Here is a 19,381-nt window from a genome sequence, read left to right as displayed (position 1 = left end):
CATAGGGACCAGCATTATGAGAGAATTGGCCACTTTACTCATAGACACATGTCCTTTCTTCAAAGGTACTAGCAACTTCACATGGGCAGTTCATTGGGGGCTATCCAGAAGGCAGATTTTCTCTTATCACCTACCTGGACATGGAGAAGGTTGTAGATACTTCTGCATACTGGTCCAAGAGCTTTGAGAACAATGGGAGAAGCTCAGTCTGTCAGATTATGGTGTCATTTTGCCTGTGCAGTGCCTTACTCATCTTCTAGTGCTGAATGAATCACATCTGGAATCAAGGAGGCAAGATCTATTTGGGCAATATGCTAATTATTTATCTGGATCTAACGTCCCATCAGTCCCTCGCCATACTGTAACATGTAGTCCCTCTGTGGGCTACATCTCCACCTGCAGGCCAACCCTGAGAAGTACATGTTCAAGAAAATGGAGGAATTTCTGGGTTGTGTTCTGTTCAGCCAAGACATCTGCATTGTGATTCACATGTTCATGTCCTAGAGTAAGAACCCACATGGTTCATTACATATATTTAGCAATTCCTGAATTTATTACAAAATTTGTTACATACTTCTTTTCCTTGGCAGTTAGAATAACTGACACTGTCAAAAGGAAAGAAGGCTTTTTTTTTTTTCATTCTCAGAGGCAGATCCAGCTTTCCAATAAGCCTTGCATAATTCCTCCAACCTTCCACTAGCCTACCTGACTCAGCCCAATCTATATGAATGTCTGCAGCTATTCAGATGAGAAACATTAGATCCCAGAGGACCCAGCCCTCATGCCTCCACCCTCTTGGGGCTCCTTTCCTGGAAAATTGGCTTTTGGAAAAACTCAAATGTTCATCCTTTTTGGGAATGAAGATTACTTGTCATAGAGACTAGAGTAGCTAAGATAAGTGCAGAGACTCAGTTTGCATGAGTGTCATCTTTTCAAACGCTTTAGGTTTACTATTTCATACCCAGTTCTGGAAAGGATAGAACCATGAATGTAGACCACAGCACCAATCCTGAAAATCATCTGGATGGGAATTTTGAGGACAACCAGTCCTGGCCATCAGGTACAGATAGGGGCCCAATAATTGGATTTTTATTATATCTTGGTGTAAGAAGAATAAAGTGGTTAAAAATGGGCTTTATTTTTAAAAAATGGGCTTTAAATTTACATTCTGAGGTTTCTTACTCCATTCAGGATTCTGTAACAAAATACTACAGAATTAGTATCTCTACACAACAAGAATTTATTGCTCAGAGTTCAGGAGGCTGGTAGTCTGGGTCATGGCGCCAGCATTGTCACCTTCTGGTAAGGGCCTCTTACTGGTTCATAGCCAACGCCTTCTCACTGTTTCCTCACATGGTGGAAGGGGTTAGGGATCTCTCTGAAGCTCTTTTATAAAGGCACTAATCCCATTCATGAGTGTTCTTAAGTACCTCCTAAAGGCTCTACCCCCAAAACCATCACTTTTGGGGATTAGGATTTGACATATGATTTTTCATGGGGACACATTCAGACCATAGCATGGATGAATGGTAAAGCCAATAGCTGCAGTGGAGAACACTGTGGGAGAAACAGGTTTGGGAGATAAGATCAAGTTCTATTTTAAAAAAATGTTCAACTTGAAATTCTAATTAGACATCTAATGGAAATGTCAAGTAGGTGGCATGATGTGTTTGTTAAGTCTGGAGCTCAGGGGAAACGTCAGGACGGGAGAATATATAGATCTGGGAATTATTGACAGGGAGATAGAAATGAAAGCCATGGGACTGGATAAATCTCCTCCAAACTGTGAGTGAGTGTATTTAAAGAACAGGAGAGGTTTAGACAAATTTAAAAATCAGGAATAAGTGGAAGGAGCCAGCAGACTAGGAAGAAGCCAAGCAGGAATGTAGGAGGAAGGCTGAAACAGTGTTGACTCAGAAGCCGGGTGGTCTACTGAGTCAAATGTTGCTGAGAGATCCAGTGAGGGAAGGACTGGGAATGGCTCAGTGGATTTAGAGGGATGAAGCTCATTGGTGATCCCGAGAATAAGGGCTTTGGTAGAGCTGTAGAGAAGAAAATGAATGGAGAACGATGAAAAGAGACTGAAGTGAGCAAGTGGAGACATTCAGCATTGACCACTAATTTTAGGAATGGTGATGGAGGTGGATCTGAGCAGGGGGAGGGGGTAGATGGAGGAGGGCATAGATTCAGGGAAGGACAGTTTTTTTTTTTTTTTTTTAAGGTGGGAGATATTCTAGCTATATGCCAACAGGAGCATATAAAGGAAGTATGGAAACCCTAAAGAGAGTAAGTGATGGAAAGTGCAAAGCCTTTGAATAGGTTAGAGGGGTCCAAGGCTTAAGTGAAATGAAGTCTAAAAGGACCTACACTCTAGTACAGTTCTTTCACCATGAAGGAAAGAGTCAAAAATTAGTAACCGCAATGATGTGAAGTTGTCATAGCTGTCTTCTGGTTGCTCCTTTCTTAGTAAAAGGAGAGATGAAGTCTCTTTCCACCAGCTCCACTAGCCCAGCTCACTGACACTCTGCCCTCAACCCAGAATGCCATCAATTTACCCTGACAACTGAGTTGGAAGACCCAAGAATTTTATGAAAGGTTTTGGATTCCCAGCAGTACCACAGCCAGCTCTGGTATTTTGACCATGAGTAGTGATGCAAGTTAGAGAACCAAACACAGGAACTTCCCCCATCCAGACTCAGAACCCGAACATGTAAGTCTTTTTAGCCACCCACACTGGACAATGGAGTCTAGAGTGCAAAGTAGAAGAAGAACAAGGCCTGTTTAGCTACCTTAATTTCTTTTAGTTTCTACCTGTATACTCTATTTCTGACCTCCTTATTGTCAGTGGGTTTCCCAGTTTTTCCTCATATTTAGATACTTTGGCATTAAGTGGTTTTTAATTTAGCCTCTCCCTAAGTTGCTTCCTCTTGAATTTCTTCCTCTTCAGCTCCAGGGAGACTCAGACAAATCCCAGGGTCCCAGCTACCATGTCCCCTCCCAGGTTTCCTGGCTCCCATGGTTAGGGAGAAAGGTCCTCCCATAAGTGGGAAAACATATAAAAAAGCATATAAAATAGATTTTAGAAGGATAAACCTATGTCATCCTAAGGTGTTGTTGACTAATCCGAGCAGAATAGCAACAACAGAGCAAGATTTTGCTGTCATCTAATCCTCTTTATCCATTTCTAGCGCCCTCAGCCCCCCAGAAAAGCCTTCTACAGGAACAACACACCCCTTGGGAAAATGAGTCAAAGTACAGATAAAGTAGAGTTTGGAGACAATGAGGGGAAAGAACTTCCCCATGGAAAACCACATACATGTACACACACTTTGGTTACCATACGTAGCAGCTACAATTACTGTACCATACAGATGAATGAATAGCAAGTTTGAATGTCTTTTTTTTTCTAGCAAGAATTTTACAACAAAACATAAAGAGATACATTAATTTAAAAAGAAAACATGCACAATTATACACAAGTATCTTCATTTGGTAAACAAGTTTTCTTTAGCCAAATGTTTCTGGAGAGGTATTTGGGCTTTTATTTGAATTAAGGTAGCTAAATAAACATACTTCTAGCTAAATAGGAGTCAGGGTGAATATTTATTTTCCTACATAATGTGTGACTAAACAAATGAGGCTTTTTTTTTTTAAACACTCCTTATATTGAAAGCCAAACCTTTAGTTTGTCGTGTGCCATGACTCAAATGCTTTAGGAACTTCTTATTTGAAGTATCTTCAGAGCTCTCTTTACACATAGGATGATCAACCATCTGTTTTCCTGGGACTGAAGGGTTTCCCAGGATGTGGGACTTTGGGTTTTAAAACTGAGTAGCCTTGTGTCAACTTTCCTGGGTTACCTATAACTGAAGGAGATTTCACTCCTAAAACTGGGAGAGTGCCAGGCAAAATGGGTTGAGTTTGGTCATCCTATTTGTAAACCTCACAAGAAATGCCAGCTCATTGCTTTATAGTTGTAACACTGTTACTCAATTTGATCCCCTCCTTATTTTTAAAGACTTGGCTCTAACTATCTTTTGGCTATTGCAAAAGATCAAATTTCTCATCCACAAACAAATATGGGGTAGCACTCAAAATAGTCTGAGTTCAGAAGGCAATTTTAAAGTTTTTTTAAAAAAGATTTTATTTATTTATTCATGAGAAACATGGAGAGAGAGGCAGACACACAGGCAGAGAGAGAAGCAGGCTCCATGCAGGGAGCCTGATGTGGGACTCGATCCTGGGTCCCCAGGATCACGCCCTGAGCCGAAGGCAGATGCTCAACTACTGAGCCACCTAGGTGTCCCTCAGAAGGCAATTTTATAAACTTTTTCTTCCTTCTTTCCTTCCTCCCTTTACATTTTCACCTTTCCGTATCTGGGTTACTGTCTGTAAAAGTATGTGTGTTAGTGGTGAATGTGATATACTCTCTCTTTAACCATAGTCCTGTCAGGCTCCTCTGAGCCCTCTTCTCAGCTAGGTCTCCACCTTGGCCCCCATCCTTTCTTTGGCCTGTCTATCCCAGTGTTAGCAAAAATGCTATTATGTTGTTTTTGTTTTTAAGATTTTATTTATTTATTCATGAGAGACACACAGAGAGAGGCAGAGACATAGGCAGAGGCAGAAGCAGGCTCCCTGGGGGGAGCTCAATGTGGGACTTGATCCCAGGACCCTGGGATCATGACCTGAGCCAAAGGAAGATGCTCAACCACTGAGCCACCCAGGTGTCCCTTAAGTTGGTTTAGTAAGAGTCCCCTTACCCTTGAATCTCCTCTTAGTAATTCTGCATTTGCTGACACATTCACTCTGCCTATTGGCTAAAACTCCCCTGCTGCCTTTGCTGTAATCTCTCCCCTGCTACAGTGCTCTTATTGTAATTGTCCTGAATAAAGTCTTCCTTGCCAATATATTCCTTTTTATTTCTTTATCTTTTTTCTTTTTTTTTAAATTTTTATTTATTTATTTATTCGTGAGACACACACACACACACACAGAGGCAGAGACACAGGCAGAGGGAGAAGCAGGCTCCACACAGGGAGCCCGATGTGGGACTCAATCCCGGGTCTCCAGGATCATGCCCTGGGCCAAAGGCAGACGCCCAACCACTGAGCCACCTGGGCTGCCCGTCTTTTTTATTTTTTGAGTAGGCTCCATGCCCAGTGGGGAGCTCAATGTGGGGCTTGAACTTATGACCCTGGGATCAAGACCTGAGCCAAGATCAAGAATCACTGACTGAGCCACACAGGTGCCCCTTGCTTGCCATTTTAATAAGTGTCTGAATAATTCTTTTCTTTAACAGTTATGATGTCATGACTCAGACAGGATTAAATTCATCATTGGACTCCTGGAACCTCTCATCCGGGACCCCAAGTGTATGCTTCTGAAGACTTTGTTTCACTCCTGACTGATTAGAGATCCACTGGTGAGTCCAACTCCTGACCCAATGCTCTGGATAACAGACTGTTAAAGCATGGTAAGGGCAGATTTTGATTCTTAAGATTCTGAGTATACTCTTTGAAGCTAGGATAGAGTCCCAGGATGGAAAGTGGGACTCCAGTTGGTTGGAAAGTGACTGCATAAGCAAGCATCTTTCTGGATGGATGTCTTCTGGGATCTTTCTGAGTAGGAATTTACTCCCTGTTTTTTTTTTTTTTTAAGATTTTATTTATTTATTCATGAGAGACACAGAGAAAGAGGCAGAGACATAGGCAGAGGGAGAAGCAGGCTCTCCACAGGGAGTCCGTTGCAGAACTTGATCCCCGGGCCCTGAGCCAAAGGCAGACACTCAACCACTGAACCACCCAGGTGTCCCTACTCACTGACTCTTGAATTGACAAATTCCTGACTCTTTTGGAGGCCTCTACACTAGAAAATGGGTGAGAGTCCCAGGCATATGGAGGCTGGGTTAAAGTCCCAGGCTTCTTTGTTAGCAAGGTATCATGGGTTAAGAACAAGAGAGCTTCTCAGTAGACTCAAACCCCTTTCTTATACCCGTGTTAACTATATGTTCCACCATCATGGCACTAGCTCTCTACTTGCTTTCTTGTTGGAATACTTTTACTTAGGATAATTGGGAACTTCAATGATTTCCCCAAACTGGTTCCTCTAAGACTTATCTCTCAGCATTGTTTCCATTCCTCCATCCTTTTACCACCTTCAATCCTCCATTCCTTTGATTCCGTTGATTGGACTGCCTTCAAGCCCCTACTTCCTCCATCTCTCTGTCCACCTCTGCAAGACTTTTTCTTTCCCATTCCAGCCTCTCAGTTTCTTGTAGTCACTTGAACTTTAAACTTAGGTCCTCCATCCTCCATTGGGGGCTCTCAAGAGACTCAGGGACCACCCAGAGAAACTACATGAAGGGCAAAACAAAATCTTAAAAATTTCCTCCAGAAGTATTTATAAAAAGCATTAACTGTCAATTGAGCAGGTAACCTTAACTTGTTGCATCTGTCAGAAAAACAATTTGGGATAAAAATATAACGTGGAGCAAAAACAAGAGCCAGTTATTTTATATAAACCAATGAGTTTTTTATTGCGGTGTTTACCAGACTCGTGCCTACAATTTTAGAATGAAAGCAACAAGATCTCTATTTGCTTCTGTATGTTTACATAATTATATTTGTATATATATGTTTTGTATGTGTGATATTTTTCTACCTCTAGATGGTATTACCAAAAAAAGTTATAAAATCTTGTGAAGGAGATTCATAAATTGGCTTAGAGGTAAGTAAGTGCTTATATAAATTAAATATTCCTAAATCTCCCAGAAATATAGAAACTAACCCAAATGTTTTTCAAGGTTATGTGGTTTGGGAAAATCTTTGGTAAATAAGACTAATTTAATACTGTTTTAAAAAAGCAGCTATGTCTTCAGTATTAAGTATAATACAAGTATACATTTGGTATTTAACCATTTTTATGTTTCTTTGTTTTTGTGATTTCTTTATTTCTTTTCTTTTCTTTCTTTTTTTTTTTTTCCTTTGGATACTTGCCTAACGTGCATGTGTTTTTAAAATAGTTAACAGGGAAATAACTTGAGACAAGGGCTAGCTTTGTTTAATGTTGTGATATATCTGCCTAAAGACAATCTTTTGTTTTTTATAACTCCCAATCTTAGAATATCTGATGTTAGAGATATTCATTAAATATTGAGATCTTTTCTAAGAGAAACTATTAAACATTAGATTACTAAGCACAAGTTTCAGTTTATATATCTTTGGCCTCTTATTTTTATATGATAGAGTGAGGCTAACTATATTTGAGTCTGTTAATAACATCTTTTTCGACACGTTGAAAAATACTATCAGGAAGCATAGACTTAAAAAATTGTGAGATGGTATATTCATAAAATTTGCTAGACTGTTGTAGAATGCTGGTATATGAGAGACAGTTTGCAATTGTCTACTTTGTAGTTTTCTCTGTTGTTAAGGGTTTTTAATGATTATAAAGTATAATCAATATTTGTAAACGAAACTACTAGAAACAATAAGGGTGAAATGAAATAACTTTGCAAGAAAAGTATGCAAGGAAGTAGAATGTATTTTTAATAAAGAAAAGTATACAGTATATGTAGGATGGATACTGAATGGATATAAAAAGCCCTAGAGGGCAGCCCTGGTGGTGCAGTGGGGCAGCCCCGGTGGCGCAGCGGTTTAGCGCCGCTTGCAGCTTGGGGCGTGATCCTGGAGAATCTGGATCAAGTCCCGTGTCGGGCTCTCTGCATGGTGCCTGCTTCTCCCTCTGCTTGTGTCTCCTCTCTCTGTCTCTGTCTCTATGAATGAATGAATGAATGAATGAATGAATGAATGAATAAATAAATAAATAAATAAAATCTTAAAAAAAAAAAAAAAGCCCTAGAAGGCTTTTGGGAAAGAAATCTTGGAAAAGGAATTTTATCTAATGTGGTCAAGGCTGGCTGATGGGATAGGCTTGTTTATAAGGTCTCTGAAAATGCATTTTTTTAAAAAAAAGATCTTTATTCATTTATTCATGAGAGGCACAGAGAGAGAGAGGCAGAGACATAGGCAGAGGGAGAAGCAGGCTCCCTGGGGGGATCCTAATGCAGGACTTGATCCCAGGACCCTGGGATCATACCCTGAGCCAAAGGCAGATGCTCAACCACTGAGCGACCCAGGTGTCCCTGAAAATGCATTTTAATATTAAAAGTACACTGATACAGAACTAGAGTTTGTTTTTCTCTCTGTTGAAATAACAAGGCTTTCTTGGTTTATTGGTCTGCTCTTATTAAGAGATTGTAAAAGGTTTTGGTGGGTTTTTTTGGTTTATTTGTTTTTGTTTTTACCTTTTAGGTATTTCTCCTAGAAGAATTCCTATAATTCTGTGTCTTATCAGAATAATTTCCTGTGCTTTATGTTAACCTTTATTATATACTTAATTAAGAGAACCAAGTCTTCTCAGTTCCTTTTTTTCTTTCTTTTTTTTTTTTTAACTTCCTTTTTTTTCCATTTTATTTGAGAGAGAGTGTGCATGCATACACACACACATACATGAGCAGGTTTGGGGGTTGAAGTGTGTGTGCGGGGGGGAGAGATAGAGGCAGAAGTAGACTCCCAACTGAGTGGGCTCCGTACCAGGACCCTGAGATCATGACCTGAGCCAAAGTCAGATGTTTATCTGATTGAGCCTCCCAGGCATCCAAGTCTTCTCATTTCTGAAAGAACTTTTAAAAAATTTTACAGTTAGGTTCTGTCCTGTATTTACTTTTGAACTCTTTTATTATAACTTTGATTACATAGGTAGCTAAGTATTGTTCGCAGTAACCTGGGATCGTAGTATTCAAATCCTTTGACCTTTTGGACAGTTTTGTCCTCCCAGAATCAAACCCTAAATGATGCGGAATATAAATAATAGTGAAAGGGAATATAAGGGAAGGGAGAAGAAATGTGTGGGAAATATCAGAAAGGGAGACAGAACATAAAGACTCCTAACTCTGGGAAACGAACTAGGGGTGGTGGAAGGGGAGGAGGGTGAGGGTGGGGGTGAATGGGTGACGGGCACTTGAGGGGGACACTTGACAGGATAAGCACTGGGTGTTATTATGTATGTTGGTAAATTGAACACCAATAAAAAATAAATTTATTATAAAAACAAACAAACAAACAAACAAACCCTAAATGAAATCTTAATCTCAAACTGACCTTGAGATTTCTCAGAAAAAAATCTTAGAGGATTTTTTCTTATTTTGAAAAAGAGAGATGCCAAAAATCAATTACATTTATTTGATATGTTCAGTTGCATGAAAAGTATTTTGAAAGAAAAGATACTTTAACCTTCTCTAGGTTATATTTGTATGGATAAAATATTACTAGTACAAATATTTCAGAAATTGTATGAGGCTTGTCAATACCCTCACTGACCATGATATGTTCTAGCATAATGTTACCAGTTATAATTCTAGTTATCATTGTAAATGTTCTATACCACAGAAATAACCGAATTCCCTTGTCAATTGCATCCTTTTTATAAGAATTCTACTCAGATCTTTAACCATTTAAGATCTTTTGTCATTAATAGACAGTTTTTGTTTTACTTTGGTTCTTCTCAGAAAGCACTTGCAATCAGCTATAGGCCAGAGTTCTTCATCTTCAACAGAAAGGAATGGAAAGAGATCCATGGAAAGTACTAGGAAAGGTTTCTGGGAGATAAGGTTCTGATGGCATTGCTTAAATTACTTTGAAACCACATCATTTGACTGAGAAAGTATCCTAGAACTCTGGTAGAAAGTTTGATGGGCTCATCAGACTGCTAACCCAAGACCAAGCAGAACGAGAATTAATTACATAACACTGAATAAACAGATGAAGGAGGATTATAGTTTTTGTTCGGAAGCTTGCTGCTGGGTTTAAGGAACCCCTTTTCCCTTTCTTTTAAGCTATAATTCACAACAATTTAGTAGGTAACACTTATTATAAACAGAAATGAAACATTTATCTTTTCTCTCTGCCTGATTCCTCTAGAATTCAGAAACTCTTACTGAGTATTCTTATTTTCATGATGATATAATTATTTGCATAAGTTCAATAAGAATCTGTCCTCCTTGCACAAGACATAATTGGAAACATTGGTTATATAACTGAGTCTTTGAGTGGAATGTCATATTTCAGACTGATGTGCATAGAATCCGTTCTGACCAAATAGTTTAAGGAACTAAGGTTGACTTTATGGAGCTAATGCTTACAAAGCCCTTTTGGGAAAACTGGACTGGTATGGCTGACAAAGTTCCCAGCATTGTAGGTGAGGAAGGACAGTTACTTCCTGGCAGGCCCAGGAAACAGGATATTTTGGGGGCCTGGAAAACAGAGAAATGCACCCAAATCTGTAGATACTGCCAGTGAAATCTGGTGGCAAATTCTTGACTTGGCTTCATAGCCTTGAGAGGCTTTTAAAAGTCTAATTTGAGATCCCTTATGAAAAATTCCAGCAAAGCAAACTTTCAAAGGTCTGTGTGGCCAGTTACTATTCTTGCTGCACTTATGTAATGTGATCAGACTCATTTTGTAAACAAGAATATCTTACTTTGGTTAACTTCGGTGAAAAAAAGGGTGAATATAGAGGAAACTTTTATGGTGCAGTGAAAAACTATAGCACACCTTTGTGAACTATCAGACTCTAGTCCTGGTCATTGTCTTTGAGGTTTTGTTATATACTTACAGATTGGACTGAATCCTGCCAACTTGCACATTTGGTCAGTCCCTCCCAAATACTCAAGTCTTCTAATTTTCTCCAATATCTGGCCATCCAACTGTCCAAATGAATGTTTCAAGTTTTTCTCCCACTTGCCTAACTTGGTGCCACTGAGAACAAAAACCCGACTACCTGGATCTTTATTGGGATCCTAGCTTGTCCTGCAAGCTGATGCTGGAAGATGGGGAAGCCTTTAAGGTTGGAGCTGCTGCTGTGTAGGCCATTCAGGAAGTTTATGGAAAATTACACATTTTCCATGTTCTGTTCTGGGAAATAACCACAACCCTAATATTATACCACCACTGGAGATATTCAAACTACAGTCTAGGAAATCTACCAGATTTCAACCATTACCTTCACTTCACTACCTAAAGGTGCTTCAAGTACAGCATTGTGAAAGCTTCTCAACTGGCTGCCCTCTGGACTCAGAAACTGGGTTTATAGTCTGCTTCAACCTAATCTTTCTTTTTCTTTTTCTTTTCATAGAAATTTCCGGCATTGAATGCCTTATTATTTGCACTATCCAGTAAATATCCTCTACTACCAAGTCCTAACAGATGGTTCAGCTGGTCCTTAATAACAAAAGGAGACTGACAAAGAAATGGACTTAAATTGTTCAGAGGAAAGAAGGTCTCTCCTTTCCTTGAGCAGAAGGTGGGACTGACAAAGATTCTCAGGCATCAGTCTTGGCCCTGTCCTGTCTTTGGTGTGCCTATCCCAGTTTAAAAAAAATCCTGCTCAATAAGTTTAGCAAGAGTATCCCCACCATTGATACCTAATGATACCACCATTGATACCACGCCGCCCCCCCGCCCCGCCCCGTGCCTGGTGAAGTCCCTCATCCCTCATTGTTGATGTGTAGGTCCATGACCAGCCTTTTGCAGGAATCCTGTTAAAAATGAATCCCTGTACTCTTGGTATCTCCTGTTAGTGGTTGCCCATCCACTGACCTCTTCCTCTGCACATTGGCTGGTAAATGCCCACTTGTCTTTGTTGCATTGGAAGGTTAATCGATCTCTCTCATTGCAATAGAGTCAGCTCCTATTGCAATAGTCTTGCATAAAGTCTTCTTTACCATTTTAACAAGTGTCAGAATGATTTTTTTTCTTTAACAGACACATCAGGAAAAAGCATTTTTTTTTCTTTGTATATGAGCCACAAGAGACAATGTCAGCGTCTTGTCTTTAAAGGTCATTTTGTCGTACCTCCCACAAGTTTTGGAATCCCTCGAACCTCAACTTGTAGCTCAGTACATTATCCTTTCCCCTGACTTTTGGCTGCTTAACACATTTCATGGTAATCACTAATTCATCACATGGAACTGAATAAGAACCATTTAATATGATTATCTTCTCCATTAAAGCTGTCATCATAATTAGAGCTGCAGTGAACTGTTTGCCAGGAATGATAACTTCTGCCAAGAAAAACTTGGGTGTCATTTTAGAAAAATTCTTAGGTGGGGGAGGAGGAGATCAGGACCATCTGTGTTGGGATCCAGAGCTGAATAATGAGAAATAAAGCCCCTTTCCCCCTGCTATCTGCCAGACTCTGGCCAGCCCTCCAACTGGACCTTGCCAAAAACTTTAGAATGAATCAACTTCCAAGGTAGTCCAAAGAGTACACCCTCTTGGGGAATGATAGCCTTGGAAAAGTTACCCTTTAAGAAGGGAAAAAAGGCAGCAGCAAATAAAAATTAGGCCTTCATGCATACGGCTTCCTAAAAGTTGTTCCAAATGGTTTCGTTTGCCACCCTACTGTTTCCAGGGCAACCACCTAAGCCAGGACAGAAGTAGAAGGAGACATGAGGCTTGAATGGGACCACCCACTGCAATTCTCATTTTATCCTGATGGCAAGAACCTTTATATCGACTCAAAGTGTTTGTCAGGCCTCTTGCTGTGAATCACTAGAATAACATTTTGCCCTGATGGAAGTGTGTCACAGGCTGCTGCTCCCACATCCCCCCATACTGAGGTGTTTTTAAATGGAACCAAATATCCCAGGGGAATTTGCTCTGCACTACTAGCATTGCTTTGTTGTACATTTTTAGATTACACACTGTAAATTATAGATAAAATACATTATGCTAATTTCCTCCTGCATATCTTTTGGTTATTTTTTAGGAAAAGTATCTTTGAAATGCAGCCTTTCAGGTAAATGTTCAAAAATGAAGAGAAAAATAAAACCAAGGCAGAGGGATGCTCAAGATTGAGACCACTGCCACATTACACTCTGGCACTTTGTAATGAGCATAACTTGTGTGCAGCAAGGATTTTAGCTGCAGAATGTGGAAGAAGCCCTGCATTGGGCATCATTAGATTTGAGTGTGCCACCTGGTTATGCAAGTTTCTGGACATGTGACTTTGGAGGAATTTGTTTCATTTCTCTAAGTTTCCTCATCTATGAAATGAGAAATGTCCATCGAGATCTCTAAGGTGCCTTCTACTTCTCCCACTGTATGATGCTCCATGTGAACCTGAGTAAAATGCCGCCGAGTCTACAGAGTAGACCCTATTGATCATCTTTATTTTTTTTAATTTATTTTTATTTTTTTATTTTTTAAAATATTTTATTTATTTATTCATGAGAGACACAGAGAGAGAGAGAGAGAGAGAGAGAGGCAGAGACATAGGCAGAGGGAGAAGCAGGCTCCGTGCAGGGAGCCCGATGCGGGACTCCATCCCGGGACTCCAGAATCACGCCCTGGGCTGAAGGCAGGCGCCAAGCCTCTGATCCACCCAGGGATCCCTTGACCATCTTTAAAAAGAACGAATACACTCAACCTGTGAGCATTAAAGCATTTAGTAGCACTAAAATACTTTGACCTACAATCTCCATGATCTCTCACTGCACTGGGTGTTGCTGATTTTTTACTTGCTACACTGGATATCTCTCATTTGCTCCATGATGGACTCTCCACTGTTCTGCACCATGGAGGGTTGTCCTGTGAGGACTACAACACAGGTCCTCGTCTTCTAACTTCCAGATGGATTCAGTGAACGGGCAGGAAAATGAAAGGAGGGCAGAGTGTGAGGTCACCTTTTTCCCCTTCACTGCCTGTGAGGTTGTCATGAGCTAGCATCACCCCTCAACCAAAGGTCACAGCTCCTGGAAGGCATCCTCTCTACATAACTGTCTCCAGGTTTCCATAGTCGCTCTTAGTCTGTTTGGGATGCAGTAACAAAATGCTGCAGACAAGGTGACCAATAAACAACAGAAATTTATTTCTTGGGCAGGCCCAGTGGCGCAGCGGTTTAGCGCCGCCTGCAGCCCAGGGCGTGATCCTGGAGACCCTGGATCGAGTCCCGCGTTGGGCTCTCTGCATGGAGCCTGCTTCTCCCTCTGCCTGTGTCTCTGCCTCTCATTCTCTCTCTGTGTCTCTATGAATAAATAAATAAAAATCTTAAAAAAAACTATTTAAAAAATTTATTTCTTACAGGTCTCGGGGCTGGAAGTCTGAGATCAGGGTGCTGACAGATTTGGTGTCTGGTGAGAACCCACTCCCTGGTTGTAGACTGCTGACTTCCTGCTGTACCCTCATGTGATGGAATAAAGGCGAGAGAGCTCTCTGGGGTCCCTTTTATAAGGGCACCAATTCCATTCATGAGGACTCCACCCTCATGACCTAATTACTTCCCAAAGATCCCATCCTTTGATATTATATGGGATGTTAGAATTTCAATGCTATGAATTTTGGGGGAACACAAACATTCAGTCTATAACAGACTCTTTCCTCTTGCTACTTCAGGTCTAGGGGCAGTATATAACCCCGTGGTTCTCTATGCTCTGTGCATGTCTTTAAAAATTGGTCTTTATTCAAGGCTGAATGAGCCATCTATTGCTTTCCTGTATCTTGCCTGACACACTCCATTTTTTTGAGATACAAATATGGCAAGATTGGAAAGGCCATGGTGCTTTTTATTTCAATATGTCAATTCACCTTGAATACATATTTTTTCCCTATAGTTGTGACTTGAGAAAGATGAGAATCTATGCGGTGCTGCTGGTTATGTTGTACTTGACTTCTATACGTGCTTGTATTAGGATTCAGAAGCAGATAAGAGAAGCTAGTCTAGTAGTTAAACAGAAAGAGATTGGAGGCAAGGAATCGGATGCTCACAATTAGAAGGGCTAGAGGAATAGGCTTTAGGCGAAGCTTCCAGGAATGACTTCCAGAAGACTATCACAGAGCTGCCCTGTCTAGAGAACTATCTCTGCAACAGTCAGAAAGCTGGGGAAATCAAGAAGCCCATGTGCCACGTGCCAGCTCCAAGATCTCACTGCTTTTGCTGATTCAGGAATCAGAAAGTTGCAGCCTCAGTGATAGGCCCCAGACCTTGTGTGCCTGACTTGTACCATCAAAATGAAGGCCCGCCTTCCCTCCTACTTGACTCAGTTCTAAATTCAGTTTTCATATAAGTATCTTTAATTGTGGAGGCCCAGTTATATTCCGAGTTGCAAATGAGTATGGGAAATGTTAAGTTTAGCTTTGCCTCTGTAGTACGGGAAGACATAGTAGAAGGAGATTGGGATGAATTCTGAGCAAGCCAATCTATTCTCTGTTGCAAGATTATTTCTGAAAGCGTGTTTCAAATGCAGCCTTAAAAAAAGATGAACTTTGGAGATTAAAAACAGAGAGAGACTAGAATTAAAATCTGTGCTTTAGGACTTGCTGGCTGTGTGACCTTGGGCAGGATACGCTTAATCCTACTTGAGCTATTTTGCATCTGTGGAACAGAAGTAATAATACCTACCTCACAGAATTGCCATTCATTTATCCATCTCTATAAACAGATTTTTATTGATTGTTATATATTATTATCAAGATTTTTTTAGTTGGAAGTGACAAATCTAATTGATTGGTTAAGGAAAAAAAATTTTGTCCAAGGCTATTTGTTAGGTCACAGAATTGCTGAATGGGCTAGAGAGCCAGCCTCCAGGCTGAACTTCCAGGACACCACCTAAAGCAGGCATCAGAACTAGCCTGGGACACAGCTACTGCCCCTGCAACCCCTCGTAGCACTCCATGCTACATTGTCCATTGCATTGCCGGCAGGAATTTAACTTCACTGATGAAGGTGCTGTTGCTACCTCTGTTACCAGAAACTCACCAGTGTTGCCTTTGAAGGTCAAGTGGCAGTGCTGTCACTCTCATTGGCAAAAATGGATTTCAAATGGCATTTCTTCCTCTCATTAGTCTCTTCTTAAAGAGGGTTTCACAAGAGTGTCTGGTGGGGCCTGGGTCACATGCTTGTGCCCAGCTACAAGGGAAGCTAGGGAAGCACAATTTCTGAGTTGGGGAGAAAGGAAATTCCCTAACCAAGGGGAGAGCGTTCAGAAACTGCTGGCTTCCAGGCAAATGTCCACTATACCTCCTCCAAATGGCTAAGCAAAGAAGACTTTTATTACATTTTTCTCACTCTACTCTCCTCTGCTCAAGCACCATTCTCCCCACAAAGGTGGCATGCTGGTTCCTAAAAGCTGCAAATTTACATGCTATCAGCCAATCAGCCCCTGTGTAGAGAGTGTGTCTCGTTTCCAGTGATTCTATCAAAATCTGTGGCTCACTCTATTGATCTGACTTGGATGGCATAAACTTTCCTAAATCATTCATTGAGCCAGAGAGATGGAATAAATTAACACATCAGGTCTGGGTTACAGCCAACTGAGCTGAGAAGTATAGGTTCAGCCCCTTTAGAACTGTTTGGCTCAAGCCTGAGGGAAGAAAGGTTTCATAAAGGAAAATTGAGATGCTGGGCAGGCAAAAATAATAGTTTTCCACTCTACTCTTCCTGATAGTTCCATATCCACAAACATACACTCTTCCTCTCATCGTACAACATCATAAGCATTCCCTGTCATGATAGTGCAATTCCTCCGTGTATACCACAAGACTCCCTTCCCAGACTCTATGCCACTTATTGCATCCAGCTCTAGGGGCTCTCAGTAATGTGCATTTGATGGTTAATTTTATGTGTCAACTTGACTGGGCTGAGGAATCCCTAGATAACTGGTAAAACCTTATTTCTAGATGTGTCTGTGAGTGTGTTTCTGGAAGAGATTAACATTTGAATCAGTAAACTGAGTAAAGAAGATCTCCCTTACCAGTGCACATGGGTATCAGTTAATACACTGAGGGCTTGAAAAAAATAAAGTCAGAGGAAGAGTGAATTTGCTTTCTCTGCTTGAACTGAAACAGCCATCATTTTCTTTCTTCAGCATTCAGTACTCTTGGTTTTTGGGCCTTTGGACTTGGGTTGTGATTTATACCATTGACTCTTCTGGTTCTCAGGCCTTTGAATTTGGACTAGAACTACACTGCTGGTTTTCCTGGGTGTCCGGTTTGCAGTCAGCAGATCATGGGATTTCTCAGCCTCCATAGTCACATAAGCCAGTGCCTCATACTAAATTTCTTTCTGTATATCTTTATATATCCTACTGTTCTGTTTCTCTGTATCTCCTGTGTATTGGCAAGTTTGCCAAATGACAAATTTAGCCTAAGCTACAATGGTGCAAAGAGGTCAGAATATACCTTAATTTAAAAAAAAGTCCCATGTAGAAAAGAGAAGAAGGATCGCTTAGAATGGTCACTGTCTAACAGCATTGATCACATTCTGCTTTCCAGGAATAAAAAGCTCCCCTGCTTCAGTGATGGAGTGAATTCTGTGGTTAGCCAGAGTAACTAGCTCTGGCTTTCTTTCCTGGTAGTGGAGCCAGTGTGCAGTGTCCACTGTGGTCACATATGAGAAGGACAATGGGGAGGACTCATCTGTGGGGGCTAAACTAATTTTGAAGCCTATTTCCTATAGAAAAGAGTTTAGAGGCCTGGAGATTCCCTTAGGTTGGTCATCATTTTTCCAGGAATGCAATTTATTTAGAAATCTAGTAAGCTTTCTCTCTACATCCAACAGAGCGGGTGTCCTGAGAAATAACCAAAGGCCTTAGATCTATGCCCTTATCTCTAGGCCTTACCTATAAAGCCTCCCTTTTGGAATTTCCTGGGGGCAGGAATAAGCGGTAGCTTGAGTTAGAAGAAATAGAACCAATCTGTGCTCCCTCATCCCATGTATGTCAGTGGTTGGATTCCAAAGTGGGGCTAAATGGAGACTTCATCAGGCAATGAAGATGCAGAAAAAGGTGCTTATTAGTACTTTCCTTGGGTCCCTTGTTGTTTCCTTTTAAGTTTTCAGTATCCTGGACTTTGCTTTCACTAACTTTATCTTGGGGAAGAGAATTCGGCTTTGCCAAGCGAGGAAAGCCTTAAGATTATCTGGCTAGTAATTCTCTTTGATCATAGGCCAGAGATATAAGGGGCTTTCCTTAACAGTTCCTCTTCTCTCTGCTTTCTGATGAGCCAGTAGTTTCTTACTTATAGTAACTCATCTCAGGCTGAAAATATGTCCATATCGATCTAACCAGATGACATTTTGCTACTGATTCTCCTACATCTCCAACGTGTGTAAACACATTGCCTGAGTCTCCAGATGAAACATGCTCATGAAGCTAGCTATCTTCCCAGCCAGAGAAGGGAAAATCTACACTGTGTCCTGCCTCACCATGACCCTTCCAACTTCACATTGTCATTCCGAGTATCAGTTGTAAGAGGTACTTTCAGGAATCAATTTCTATTTCAATTTTTCCATAAACAAAAGAAACTCTTGGGATTCCTGGGTGGCTCAGCATTTAAGCGTCTGCCTTCAGCTCAGGGCGTGATCTTGGAGTCCCAGGATGGAGTCCCACATTGGACTCCCTGCATGGAACCTGCTTCTCCCTCTGCCTGTGTCTCTGCCTCTCTCTCTGTGTGTCTCTCATGAATAAATAAATAAAATCTTTAAAAACAAACAAACAAAAAAGAAACTCTGGCTACCTTAAGCAAAGACAAGAAATCTGCTCAATAATGTGGAGTAGCGCAAAGAATTGAAAGCTAAGCACCAGGCTGTATTTCTAGTTCCATATACTTACCTTTTTCTTCACAAATTGACACTACTCTACCAAGAAGTGGAGTCTTTGAACTTGAGAGGATCTTGTGAGTATTTTAACTAGTAGAATAAGGCAGAAGTAACATTGGATCACTTCCAGGCTTAGGTAATGAAAAGCAATTCAGCTATCATCTAGCTCTCTCTTTTTGAAGGTTCTCTCCCTTAGAAGCCAGCCACCATGCTATGAGAAAACTGAAATTAGCCTATTCAAAGAGACTACACAGAAGGGACTGAGGTTTCTAGTGAATGGCTTATATATACCAACTGCCAGACATGTGAGTGATGAGACTGCAGATGATTTCAGTCCCCAACCTTCAAATCTTCTCATAAATATTATGAAGCAGACAAAAAATCACTCTGCAGAAATTCCTGACCCGTAGAATCCACAAGCATAATAAACAATTGATTTAAGCTACCAAGTTTTGGGGTAATTTATATTGCAGTCCTAGCAACTGAAGAGGTTTTATTGCCCAGGAGTAGGTTATTGCATAACAAACCCTGAAAATGTGGGGCTTTGGGACAGGAGATGAAATGTGAATGAGCCTTGAAAAGATTGGTGGAGGAGTCTAATGGCCTTCTAGAGGACTCTCAGAAAAGGCTTAAAGAAAAGTAAGGAAAATGTTGGAAATTGGAGAAAGAGGATCCTGGTTATATAGCAACAAAATGTTCTTCTCAACATATACCTAATGAGCTGGGT

General features: G+C 40.7%; 1 protein-coding gene across 2 annotated transcripts in view; it reads left to right on the top strand.

Annotated features, from left to right (window-relative positions):
* Positions 1-19,381, top strand: part of ZNF280D (zinc finger protein 280D) — a 294,058-nt gene that overhangs the window by 68,572 nt on the left and 206,105 nt on the right. For both annotated transcript variants that reach the window (XM_025472692.3, XM_025472690.3), the window contains exon 2: positions 5,300-5,422. The gene's annotated coding sequence lies outside the window, so the exon portion shown is untranslated. The remainder of the gene's footprint in view (positions 1-5,299; positions 5,423-19,381) is intronic.

The sequence above is a fragment of the Canis lupus genome, chromosome 30 (assembly GCF_003254725.2).
Source record: "Canis lupus dingo isolate Sandy chromosome 30, ASM325472v2, whole genome shotgun sequence".
Classification (NCBI taxonomy): Eukaryota; Metazoa; Chordata; class Mammalia; order Carnivora; family Canidae; genus Canis; species Canis lupus.
This window is presented reverse-complemented; position numbering and strand designations above follow the sequence as displayed.